Source organism: Mytilus edulis, chromosome 1 (genome assembly GCF_963676685.1).
Source record: "Mytilus edulis chromosome 1, xbMytEdul2.2, whole genome shotgun sequence".
Taxonomy (NCBI): Eukaryota; Metazoa; Mollusca; class Bivalvia; order Mytilida; family Mytilidae; genus Mytilus; species Mytilus edulis.
The window spans coordinates 79,228,364-79,243,399 of NC_092344.1; positions in this window are offsets into that span (position 1 = coordinate 79,228,364).

Consider the following 15,036-nt stretch of genomic DNA (forward strand, 5'->3'; position numbering starts at 1 on the left):
AACTTTAACAGGTTATAAATGTACTTTTGATGGAAATATAAGTTTCAAATAGCATAACGCATGTGGATAAAATGGTCTTTAGCAATGTTATGCTTAAAAAAACAGATTGCCAGTTTAGGCCGTTCCCCACATTTGCATATTTAAAAGCATATAAATGATATGGGAGATGGAGATATACTTCTTTTTGCTAAAATCTGTGCTCAGATATGATAAAACATGGAGCCTGGATGTAACAAGACTGTCACTTTCAACTATATATGCAGACAGTATGGTCTGATGCAAAGTTTATTAACTTTACTGTTTAAAAACTGAATGAAATGTCAGCCTCAAAAGGCCAATATTTAAACCACTAGCTATCCAACAGAAGAAAGTAAAGGTATTCTGTGAAACAGAAATGGTTAAGCAACCAGTAATAAGTGTTTTTGATGTAGGTTCAGTGCAATCTGTTTTGGAATACAACTTTTAAGTGCATAGAACTTCACATTTCACCTGCTGCGTATAATGACCGTTAGACTTAGACTATTAAAACAGCACATTTTGTACTCTTTTTATGTTTTTATCTACTTTTTTTTGTGTTCAGAGTTCACAAATAAGTTAAACAACTGAAATAAATACCACAAACACAAATAGATATCAGAAAAAAACTGTCAGAGAGAAATTAAGCATGCTGTTTTTGAAAAAATAGTGAAAAAAGTGAAAAAGCTACATTTTAGGCATTTAACCTGAAAAGTGACTTTTTCACAAAATTTCTATCAAATGAAAGTGAAAATCATTTCTTCTCATATAGTTTGACAAATCAATACCAATAGATCATTCAGAAAAGATGCCAAAGTAAAAATTCTAAATTTGCTGAAATGCACCTCTTAGGCCACAGACCACAATTAATTCCTCTATCAGTTCTTTATAACCTTTTGCATCATTTAAAAAAATTGCACCATGCACTTTTGTCCAATTTTTTGTGTGTGTAATGTCTTGTCCTAGTCCAAATACATATCCAAAATTCAGAAAGATTGAAGCAATCACTTTTACAAATTTAGCCAATACACATCTATACCCCTATTGACAAGTCAAGAGATGTTCCGAAAACTGTAAATATCACCTTTTTGCACTTGACCTAATCACTCATTCCATATCAAAATCAGTTAAAATACAACCTCCAAAAATTTATTTGACCTCTCTTCTTTCATTTCCACCCAAAAAGATTTGAGGAATGAGTGAGGAAAGGAAAGAAAAAAAATTAAGGAAAAATACACTCTAATTAAAAGGAACTATATTCGTGGACAACGAAAAGCGGGGTCATTAATTGTGGTCTTGGGCCTATTAGGGGCCTAAAACTTGACCAATTCTAATAAAACTTGGCATGATTCAAGCTTAGTATATTATAAAACAGGTTACAAAGTTTCAAAGCCATATGATACCAAATAAAAAAAATGTGGCATTTTTTATATCTGAATTTTGGGTGCTGAATTGTGGCGTTGAATTAGAACAATTAAAACTATCAAATTTGAGCTTCTAAAAACCAAAAGATACCAAAACTAACACTTTTTAATGTCTCTATGTATAAGTTAACATCTATTTAAAGCAACAGAAAGCATATTTAATGTATCAGACTTATGCAAAATGGCCAGAAGTTAATTTTATATGAGCCTGTGCCAAAAAATAGAGGTTTTCAATTAGGGTGAGGCCTTATATCAAATGTAATATTTTTCACTTAATACAATTTTCTGAAGTTGTTAAGTTATCAAACAAACTTTAACAGGTTATAAATGTACTTTTGATGGAAATATAAGTTTCAAATAGCATAACGCATGTGGATAAAATGGTCTTTAGCAATGTTATGCTTAAAAAAACAGATTGCCAGTTTAGGCCGTTCCCCACATTTGCATATTTAAAAGCATATAAATGATATGGGAGATGGAGATATACTTCTTTTTGCTAAAATCTGTGCTCAGATATGATAAAACATGGAGCCTGGATGTAACAAGACTGTCACTTTCAACTATATATGCAGACAGTATGGTCTGATGCAAAGTTTATTAACTTTACTGTTTAAAAACTGAATGAAATGTCAGCCTCAAAAGGCCAATATTTAAACCACTAGCTATCCAACAGAAGAAAGTAAAGGTATTCTGTGAAACAGAAATGGTTAAGCAACCAGTAATAAGTGTTTTTGATGTAGGTTCAGTGCAATCTGTTTTGGAATACAACTTTTAAGTGCATAGAACTTCACATTTCACCTGCTGCGTATAATGACCGTTAGACTTAGACTATTAAAACAGCACATTTTGTACTCTTTTTATGTTTTTATCTACTTTTTTTTGTGTTCAGAGTTCACAAATAAGTTAAACAACTGAAATAAATACCACAAACACAAATAGATATCAGAAAAAAACTGTCAGAGAGAAATTAAGCATGCTGTTTTTGAAAAAATAGTGAAAAAAGTGAAAAAGCTACATTTTAGGCATTTAACCTGAAAAGTGACTTTTTCACAAAATTTCTATCAAATGAAAGTGAAAATCATTTCTTCTCATATAGTTTGACAAATCAATACCAATAGATCATTCAGAAAAGATGCCAAAGTAAAAATTCTAAATTTGCTGAAATGCACCTCTTAGGCCACAGACCACAATTAATTCCTCTATCAGTTCTTTATAACCTTTTGCATCATTTAAAAAAATTGCACCATGCACTTTTGTCCAATTTTTTGTGTGTGTAATGTCTTGTCCTAGTCCAAATACATATCCAAAATTCAGAAAGATTGAAGCAATCACTTTTACAAATTTAGCCAATACACATCTATACCCCTATTGACAAGTCAAGAGATGTTCCGAAAACTGTAAATATCACCTTTTTGCACTTGACCTAATCACTCATTCCATATCAAAATCAGTTAAAATACAACCTCCAAAAATTTATTTGACCTCTCTTCTTTCATTTCCACCCAAAAAGATTTGAGGAATGAGTGAGGAAAGGAAAGAAAAAAAATTAAGGAAAAATACACTCTAATTAAAAGGAACTATATTCGTGGACAACGAAAAGCGGGGTCATTAATTGTGGTCTTGGGCCTATTAGGGGCCTAAAACTTGACCAATTCTAATAAAACTTGGCATGATTCAAGCTTAGTATATTATAAAACAGGTTACAAAGTTTCAAAGCCATATGATACCAAATAAAAAAAATGTGGCATTTTTTATATCTGAATTTTGGGTGCTGAATTGTGGCGTTGAATTAGAACAATTAAAACTATCAAATTTGAGCTTCTAAAAACCAAAAGATACCAAAACTAACACTTTTTAATGTCTCTATGTATAAGTTAACATCTATTTAAAGCAACAGAAAGCATATTTAATGTATCAGACTTATGCAAAATGGCCAGAAGTTAATTTTATATGAGCCTGTGCCAAAAAATAGAGGTTTTCAATTAGGGTGAGGCCTTATATCAAATGTAATATTTTTCACTTAATACAATTTTCTGAAGTTGTTAAGTTATCAAACAAACTTTAACAGGTTATAAATGTACTTTTGATGGAAATATAAGTTTCAAATAGCATAACGCATGTGGATAAAATGGTCTTTAGCAATGTTATGCTTAAAAAAACAGATTGCCAGTTTAGGCCGTTCCCCACATTTGCATATTTAAAAGCATATAAATGATATGGGAGATGGAGATATACTTCTTTTTGCTAAAATCTGTGCTCAGATATGATAAAACATGGAGCCTGGATGTAACAAGACTGTCACTTTCAACTATATATGCAGACAGTATGGTCTGATGCAAAGTTTATTAACTTTACTGTTTAAAAACTGAATGAAATGTCAGCCTCAAAAGGCCAATATTTAAACCACTAGCTATCCAACAGAAGAAAGTAAAGGTATTCTGTGAAACAGAAATGGTTAAGCAACCAGTAATAAGTGTTTTTGATGTAGGTTCAGTGCAATCTGTTTTGGAATACAACTTTTAAGTGCATAGAACTTCACATTTCACCTGCTGCGTATAATGACCGTTAGACTTAGACTATTAAAACAGCACATTTTGTACTCTTTTTATGTTTTTATCTACTTTTTTTTGTGTTCAGAGTTCACAAATAAGTTAAACAACTGAAATAAATACCACAAACACAAATAGATATCAGAAAAAAACTGTCAGAGAGAAATTAAGCATGCTGTTTTTGAAAAAATAGTGAAAAAAGTGAAAAAGCTACATTTTAGGCATTTAACCTGAAAAGTGACTTTTTCACAAAATTTCTATCAAATGAAAGTGAAAATCATTTCTTCTCATATAGTTTGACAAATCAATACCAATAGATCATTCAGAAAAGATGCCAAAGTAAAAATTCTAAATTTGCTGAAATGCACCTCTTAGGCCACAGACCACAATTAATTCCTCTATCAGTTCTTTATAACCTTTTGCATCATTTAAAAAAATTGCACCATGCACTTTTGTCCAATTTTTTGTGTGTGTAATGTCTTGTCCTAGTCCAAATACATATCCAAAATTCAGAAAGATTGAAGCAATCACTTTTACAAATTTAGCCAATACACATCTATACCCCTATTGACAAGTCAAGAGATGTTCCGAAAACTGTAAATATCACCTTTTTGCACTTGACCTAATCACTCATTCCATATCAAAATCAGTTAAAATACAACCTCCAAAAATTTATTTGACCTCTCTTCTTTCATTTCCACCCAAAAAGATTTGAGGAATGAGTGAGGAAAGGAAAGAAAAAAAATTAAGGAAAAATACACTCTAATTAAAAGGAACTATATTCGTGGACAACGAAAAGCGGGGTCATTAATTGTGGTCTTGGGCCTATTAGGGGCCTAAAACTTGACCAATTCTAATAAAACTTGGCATGATTCAAGCTTAGTATATTATAAAACAGGTTACAAAGTTTCAAAGCCATATGATACCAAATAAAAAAAATGTGGCATTTTTTATATCTGAATTTTGGGTGCTGAATTGTGGCGTTGAATTAGAACAATTAAAACTATCAAATTTGAGCTTCTAAAAACCAAAAGATACCAAAACTAACACTTTTTAATGTCTCTATGTATAAGTTAACATCTATTTAAAGCAACAGAAAGCATATTTAATGTATCAGACTTATGCAAAATGGCCAGAAGTTAATTTTATATGAGCCTGTGCCAAAAAATAGAGGTTTTCAATTAGGGTGAGGCCTTATATCAAATGTAATATTTTTCACTTAATACAATTTTCTGAAGTTGTTAAGTTATCAAACAAACTTTAACAGGTTATAAATGTACTTTTGATGGAAATATAAGTTTCAAATAGCATAACGCATGTGGATAAAATGGTCTTTAGCAATGTTATGCTTAAAAAAACAGATTGCCAGTTTAGGCCGTTCCCCACATTTGCATATTTAAAAGCATATAAATGATATGGGAGATGGAGATATACTTCTTTTTGCTAAAATCTGTGCTCAGATATGATAAAACATGGAGCCTGGATGTAACAAGACTGTCACTTTCAACTATATATGCAGACAGTATGGTCTGATGCAAAGTTTATTAACTTTACTGTTTAAAAACTGAATGAAATGTCAGCCTCAAAAGGCCAATATTTAAACCACTAGCTATCCAACAGAAGAAAGTAAAGGTATTCTGTGAAACAGAAATGGTTAAGCAACCAGTAATAAGTGTTTTTGATGTAGGTTCAGTGCAATCTGTTTTGGAATACAACTTTTAAGTGCATAGAACTTCACATTTCACCTGCTGCGTATAATGACCGTTAGACTTAGACTATTAAAACAGCACATTTTGTACTCTTTTTATGTTTTTATCTACTTTTTTTTGTGTTCAGAGTTCACAAATAAGTTAAACAACTGAAATAAATACCACAAACACAAATAGATATCAGAAAAAAACTGTCAGAGAGAAATTAAGCATGCTGTTTTTGAAAAAATAGTGAAAAAAGTGAAAAAGCTACATTTTAGGCATTTAACCTGAAAAGTGACTTTTTCACAAAATTTCTATCAAATGAAAGTGAAAATCATTTCTTCTCATATAGTTTGACAAATCAATACCAATAGATCATTCAGAAAAGATGCCAAAGTAAAAATTCTAAATTTGCTGAAATGCACCTCTTAGGCCACAGACCACAATTAATTCCTCTATCAGTTCTTTATAACCTTTTGCATCATTTAAAAAAATTGCACCATGCACTTTTGTCCAATTTTTTGTGTGTGTAATGTCTTGTCCTAGTCCAAATACATATCCAAAATTCAGAAAGATTGAAGCAATCACTTTTACAAATTTAGCCAATACACATCTATACCCCTATTGACAAGTCAAGAGATGTTCCGAAAACTGTAAATATCACCTTTTTGCACTTGACCTAATCACTCATTCCATATCAAAATCAGTTAAAATACAACCTCCAAAAATTTATTTGACCTCTCTTCTTTCATTTCCACCCAAAAAGATTTGAGGAATGAGTGAGGAAAGGAAAGAAAAAAAATTAAGGAAAAATACACTCTAATTAAAAGGAACTATATTCGTGGACAACGAAAAGCGGGGTCATTAATTGTGGTCTTGGGCCTATTAGGGGCCTAAAACTTGACCAATTCTAATAAAACTTGGCATGATTCAAGCTTAGTATATTATAAAACAGGTTACAAAGTTTCAAAGCCATATGATACCAAATAAAAAAAATGTGGCATTTTTTATATCTGAATTTTGGGTGCTGAATTGTGGCGTTGAATTAGAACAATTAAAACTATCAAATTTGAGCTTCTAAAAACCAAAAGATACCAAAACTAACACTTTTTAATGTCTCTATGTATAAGTTAACATCTATTTAAAGCAACAGAAAGCATATTTAATGTATCAGACTTATGCAAAATGGCCAGAAGTTAATTTTATATGAGCCTGTGCCAAAAAATAGAGGTTTTCAATTAGGGTGAGGCCTTATATCAAATGTAATATTTTTCACTTAATACAATTTTCTGAAGTTGTTAAGTTATCAAACAAACTTTAACAGGTTATAAATGTACTTTTGATGGAAATATAAGTTTCAAATAGCATAACGCATGTGGATAAAATGGTCTTTAGCAATGTTATGCTTAAAAAAACAGATTGCCAGTTTAGGCCGTTCCCCACATTTGCATATTTAAAAGCATATAAATGATATGGGAGATGGAGATATACTTCTTTTTGCTAAAATCTGTGCTCAGATATGATAAAACATGGAGCCTGGATGTAACAAGACTGTCACTTTCAACTATATATGCAGACAGTATGGTCTGATGCAAAGTTTATTAACTTTACTGTTTAAAAACTGAATGAAATGTCAGCCTCAAAAGGCCAATATTTAAACCACTAGCTATCCAACAGAAGAAAGTAAAGGTATTCTGTGAAACAGAAATGGTTAAGCAACCAGTAATAAGTGTTTTTGATGTAGGTTCAGTGCAATCTGTTTTGGAATACAACTTTTAAGTGCATAGAACTTCACATTTCACCTGCTGCGTATAATGACCGTTAGACTTAGACTATTAAAACAGCACATTTTGTACTCTTTTTATGTTTTTATCTACTTTTTTTTGTGTTCAGAGTTCACAAATAAGTTAAACAACTGAAATAAATACCACAAACACAAATAGATATCAGAAAAAAACTGTCAGAGAGAAATTAAGCATGCTGTTTTTGAAAAAATAGTGAAAAAAGTGAAAAAGCTACATTTTAGGCATTTAACCTGAAAAGTGACTTTTTCACAAAATTTCTATCAAATGAAAGTGAAAATCATTTCTTCTCATATAGTTTGACAAATCAATACCAATAGATCATTCAGAAAAGATGCCAAAGTAAAAATTCTAAATTTGCTGAAATGCACCTCTTAGGCCACAGACCACAATTAATTCCTCTATCAGTTCTTTATAACCTTTTGCATCATTTAAAAAAATTGCACCATGCACTTTTGTCCAATTTTTTGTGTGTGTAATGTCTTGTCCTAGTCCAAATACATATCCAAAATTCAGAAAGATTGAAGCAATCACTTTTACAAATTTAGCCAATACACATCTATACCCCTATTGACAAGTCAAGAGATGTTCCGAAAACTGTAAATATCACCTTTTTGCACTTGACCTAATCACTCATTCCATATCAAAATCAGTTAAAATACAACCTCCAAAAATTTATTTGACCTCTCTTCTTTCATTTCCACCCAAAAAGATTTGAGGAATGAGTGAGGAAAGGAAAGAAAAAAAATTAAGGAAAAATACACTCTAATTAAAAGGAACTATATTCGTGGACAACGAAAAGCGGGGTCATTAATTGTGGTCTTGGGCCATCAGTCCGACATTATTCAATATTATGGTAAACGATCTCCCTTCGTGTATTAATAATTGTTCTATTTCCCAATTTGCAGACGATAGTGCAATATGGCTGTGTGGTAAAAATATTGGTTATATTCAAAGGAGAATACAGAAAGATCTTGACAATATAAAATCATGGTGTGATAAATGGGGATTTCTCATATCCCCCTCTAAAACTGTAGCTATTGTCTTTAGTAGAAAAAAAAAGTCTGAGAAGTTATTATTAACGTTAGGTAACAGTCTATTACAAGTAGTCAATGAGGTGAAATTTTTAGGAATAATTATTGATAGTAAATTGACTTGGTTAAAACATATTCAATATATAGAGGCAAAATGCAGTAAAGTCCTAAATTGCATGAAACTTCTAACAGGTACTAAGTGGGGAGCAAACAGCCATTCTCTTAGAAACATATACATTGCTCTTATAAGATCCAAAATAGACTACGGATGTGAAGTATATAATTCTGCCTCACATTCTGTAAAGAAAATACTGGACCGGGTGCAAAGTCAAGCACTTCGAATTTGTACAGGTGCATATAAAAATGTAGCCACAAGTGGACTGCAAGTAGAAATGGGTGACCCACCTTACGAAGAACGTAGGCAGTGCCTTATTACAAAATCGTTTTTAAATATATCTAGTCATGAAGACAACCATCCAACTAAGGAAAGTTTTGCAAAAAAGGCAACATTTCTCTGCTACTCCAGGGAAATAAAACAGAATAAAAAACCATATTTTATTGTTTCAAAAGATATGATTAATCAACATGATGTTGATATTAATCAAATATATAAATACAAACAATTCCCGACACCCCCTTGGCATTTGACTAAACCCCGTGTATGCACACAACTCTCAAGTCTCATCTCGAAAAAGGATAATCCACACTTAATTCGAAGTGAAAGTAACTTCATGATTGATACGCAGTACCGCCAGTTTTTAAAAATATATACGGACGGATCTAAAGATCCAAATTCTAATAAAACCTCATGTGCATTCGCAATACCTGAAATGGGAATAAAAAAAGGTTTCAAACTGCCTAAGAATATGTCAATTTTCACTTGCGAGCTTATGGCAATATTTCTGTCTCTTATGTGGTTAGAAGAATTTAAACCAAATAATGTCGTTGTGTTTGTCGACTCTCTATCAGCTCTCCAAGCCTTAAAGAGTAATTTATTTAAGGTAAAAAATTATTTATTATACGACATTATATTTTTATACAACCAGTTAGTCAAACTAGGTAGCAACATAATATTTGAGTGGATCCCAAGCCACGTCGGAATTTTAGGAAACGAAATTGCAGACCAGACTGCCAAAGTGGCTCTTAATAAAGATACAATAGATTGTCATATTCCCCTATATAAAGAAGACATCAAATGTTTAACAAAAAACATTTTAAAACAAATTTGGCAAAAACAGTGGTCAGACAACCCAAAGGGTAGATTACTTCACTCCTTCCAAAATAATGTATCATTTAAGATTACTATACCACAAATGAATAGAGAAAATGAACGAATAATATTCAGATTAAGATCTGGCTCTATTAATGTCAATAAGTATCTACACAAAATAGGGAAAAGTCCGAGTGAAATTTGTGAAAACTGCAAAGTCACAGACGATGTAGTACACTTCCTATTAGTCTGCTCAAAATATGATGTGCAACGTAAACAGATGTTTGATATGCTTAAAAATAACGGAGTCGTAGATCTCTCGTTGAAACACCTTCTATCCGGATACACACACACTTTCAGTCCCGTGCATAACTATCTACGGGAAACTAATATACTTATAAGGAAATAGGAAGACTCTCAACTACATGTATAAGTGCCGTTTAGCTTTAGTCTAGAGATCATAAAACAAATAATTATGTATTTGGAACAAGTCTATATGAATTATTTTTCAGATGGTAGCTAAGTTAAAATATTTCATCAATTCAGTATACAACCAGCAAGATTAAAGATAAATGAAAAACTCACCCGAATTTGAAATAATTTCCTTTTTAAATTTAATTAGAACTAGCATAAGCAAGTCACAAGTGCAATGCACACTTCACCTTTGTGTCAGTCCTTTGAGCATAATCAAACAGACTTTTTCTACCTGTGTCATACAACAGTAAATCATTCACCTTTCAAACACCAGTACTAATTGACCATGAAATGCACGCATTTAAATTTAACAAGTATCGACATTCAATTTAATCATTCTGATCTATTGAAGATTATTTACTAGATAAGTTAACAGTACATGTTAAGGGAAAATACAACATCACATTAAGATTCTCTACAATGGACAATTACAGTCATATTTTTTTTTTAAAGATATGAAAACAACAAACACATCGCACTATGCTCAGATAATTAACAATAGAAACATTTGTTACAGGCCTTTTTTTATATGAAAGTGCCACCAACATTTATCTTAATTATGTAACGTTATATGTTAAAAGTCTTTAAAGCTTAAACAAAAATACAATATGTCCTCTCAGATTTTCATAAACTGACAACTATAGTCATACTCTTATTGATAGAAATTAAGAAAAATAAACAAACACAATCACTACGCTCATACATTATTAGAATAGAAACAAGTCTTAGAGTTGAATCCTTTTCTATGATAATAAAATGATAAATTCTAAAATTTGTACTAGAGGATGTCAGTTAGACAAACATACACAGATTATTGTATAATTATATATATGCACATCCCAGCACTTATGTTTCGCTGGCATTCTCTGTACTAAAAATAAAATCAAACAATGTCATTGTTTAAATAATATACTGGTATTAATTTTTTTTCATATTTTTCTATTTTTGCTCCATTTATATATTATACACTGTATATATATATATAAATCTAAATAGGCGATTAAGGGCATAGGTAGGGATGATTTCTCGTTCAATGACAGAAGTGTTTTTTTTCTTGTCAGGGAATGAGGAATCACAAAATACCAGTATGTCTTTGGCAATTTATTTGGAAAAAATTGATGCAACTTACCATTATGGAAAAGGAAAAACTACAATCAATCCTTTCTTAAGGATTCTTTATTTGCTACACCAATCGAGGAAGACGTCCTTACATTGGTAGCATATAACTAGCACATGTCTTGTTACCGGTTTCTAAAAATACTTTTTTTTTTATATACATGTATATAAGTATATCACAGACGACACAAAGGTGAACAACCATATAAATTTTCTGAACAATTTTATGACACCTATCAATTAATAATGTACATTTCATTAGGGACTATCATTTGCTCTTGATTTTTTTTTCATTTTCATAGTACATAGTACATGTACCTTCTGATATGTGTTTTTTTTTTTTTTTATTATTGTTTTTTTTTTTTTTTTGTCTCTCAACATATATATATTTTCTAGTAATTCAGCAACCATGTTCGTCAAAGTTTCATAAGATTACTCGCCAAAACGTAATACTAAAAATAAATTAAAGACTGAAAGTATAATTATATACATAATATCTTAAATTATGTTATATGAATCTAAGGCGCAATTACTACATAAGTAAGCCGCCTTCCAAAACCAATAACAACAACATACAATTGTTTATAGTAATGATCCAAAGGATGTTCTTTTATTCTAATCTTTTATTTTGTCTGTTCCATATAACCCGTTTCTGATTAGAACAAACGTCTTCAATACATTCGTTTGTAAATCTTCTTCCCTTCTTCTGTAATAGAGAGTGAGTACATACTCAAAGTAATTATAGACATCAAAATGATTAAAACGTCAAAACTGCACTTGCAGGCGATATATTTTTCAGAGATCAGAGTAATCTTTGTTTTCCAAACTTTTTTTTACTTTACAAAGATTTTTTATCATGTCTTTCATGTATTTCATATAATTTGCTAGAAACAAGCAATTGATTGAATTTTCTTTAAAGATATCAGGCATTTTCAAAATGCCTGTCAACTAAGGCATTTTATCTAAATGTTTTAAAATTGAGCCATTTTACAAAATGCCTAAATAAGGAAAATGCCTGTAAAAAGTAAAATGAAAAAAAATAATTAAAAAATCCGCAGAAAATTCAAAACGGAAATACCCTAATCAAATGGCAAAATCAAAATCTAAAACACATCAAACGTCGAATGGACAACAACTATCATATTCCTGACTTGTTACAGGCATTTTCGTATGGAGAAAAGGGTGAACCAAACCTGGTTCTATAGCCAACCAAACTTCCCACCCGTATGAGAGTCTCATAAAATTCCATTATATTATAACATATATACTGAATACACGGATGAGGTTTGAATATTTTTGCACTGGAAAAAACCCTTATATTTTCAAAAAAGTTAGTTCTTAATGAAATGCCGAAAATATGCTGAAAAATTCCACATACAAACTCAACAACTATGCTGTCAATGAGAAATTCCAATACACTGATCACCTTTTTTCTCGGTATCCTCGGGTTAATTTTTAACAAAATATGCCAAATTGTGTCCCAAAATACTCCAATTAATTTGTGGCTGAAGAAAAAGCATAATGGATTTTTTCTATTAGCATAGCATATTGCATTTTGTTAGTCATTTAGGCCTTCAAATGAATCCAGAAAAACGGCTCGCACGCAAAAAACTCATAAAGTATAATTCCATTGGTATAACACTATGTTGATACAAGAACTGAATAACTGTTATTCTTAATTAGTTGGTGTCATCATCTTAACAGTACATGCCTAGGTACTAACATGCTTAATTTTCGATTACAAATGAAAAATACATTGGTAATTTGAGAAATTATTCAAAAAATTTAGGATCTAACTCTAACTCGAGCAAAATTGAACTTAAGGTATTTGATCATGGTTTTTTTCGGACTTAATCAAATACCTGTGTATGTGTTTTGGTATGAGCGTTGCTAATGAAGGTAAATCCGAAAATCGTTTCAGTTGCAGAAATTTATATACAGCCATGTTCAGTTCTCCTTAAAGACATTTTGGTTTTTGATGACACAGTACAACACTGTCGCATTTCAAAATATGAGAGCAAAGGCTGCAAAACTTGTGCTATTTTAATTACAGATGCTGAATTCACTAGCAATTTGACCAAGAAGTCATATTTTACCAGAAGTTACGATAATCTGAATTGTAAATCGATAAATGTGGTCTACGGATTATAGTGCAACCTTTGCGGATTGGTATACGTCGGTGAAACGAAAGGAAGGCTAAACAAACGTATGTGCGGTCATAAATCAGACATTAACCTGAATGCTAACGACATTCTATAACAGCATTTCAATCAGCCCGATCATTCCATCGTTTCTATGACAGTTCGCATTATCGAAAAGATATACCATAGCTCTAACAATCCTAATCTTTCAACGACTCTCCGTAGACAAAAAGAAGACTACTGGATTAGATAATTGGGAACTGCAACACCTTATTGCTGCAATGACAAAATTGATGGTATAGGTATTCTATCTAGTCCTTCGTGTAACTCGTTGAATGTGATGAATATTTTCAACTCGACTCCTCGACGTAGACGCAGTCAATGGTCATCGTCATTATACATCACCTTCTCTGCATGATGTCTCTATTAATGACTTGCTGCCATTTATACAAAAGCCGTTAGGTATTCACCACATTCGCACGAAAATTTATTCATTACCCCTTTCAAAACTTCATTCTCTGTTCAATTTATGTTTGGAATCCACTGTTACAAACCCTGATTCAAACCAATACAAACTTCAAGCTATAATTTCGGATATTGCAGGTCACAGACTTTTCAAGCCAGTTCGCATTGGAAAAGATGAAACAGAGAAAAGATCTTTTCTAAATCTTTCCTTTGCCAACAAAGGTCTCGATGGCGTCAACCTAGGCAATATCCTTCATCATAAATTAGTTCAATCGAAAATACCTCCTTATTTCAAAGACCAGTCTGTGCCAATAATTTCTTATACCTATACCAAACCTATTGCAACTAAAATTTTCAATTACAAACGCGTTTTGCAGGATCTCGATATTGACGACTTCAAGTCTAAACCTCCTGATTGCACTTGTGCTAGTTCCCAATTCACATATAATCCTGCTGGCCACGTTATTACTGGTGACCTTAACATTGTTAATAACACTTCTCTACGAAATGTGTTATCGAAAGGTCCGAAATATCGTGAGCCTAAATCCATCAATTGGCAATACAACTTTAAAATTTTGATGGATTCAGTCGAGGATTATGCCAGGCAATTGACTAGCGCGAGAAGGAAGACGTAGACACTCTTTCCGAATGGATTAAGGCAATGAGGTCGTTGATACAAATCAGAATTAAGAAACTGAATGGGTCCATCAATGCCCATGCTACGTCAATCTTTAAAGACCCAAATGTTGCAAAAGACCTATCCGACCTCCATGACAGATATGTTGTTGTCCCCGCAGATAAAGCCCCAAATAACATCGTTTGTGTGTGTAAAAGTCATTACATTAACTGCTTGATAAACGAATTAGGTATTGAAAATTCACTTGGAAACTCAACATATACCCTCACGACACTTACCAAAGAGGAAATCCTGGATAATCATAGATCTGTTCTATGTTCCTTTGGTATTTCAACCAAAGATGAAGAACTGGATCTTCCATCACTGTATTGGATACCTAAACTACATAAGTGTCCTTACAAACAACGGTATATTGCTGGGTCTTCCAAGTGCTCAACGAAACATCTTTCTAAATTATTAACATCTATTTTATCAGCAA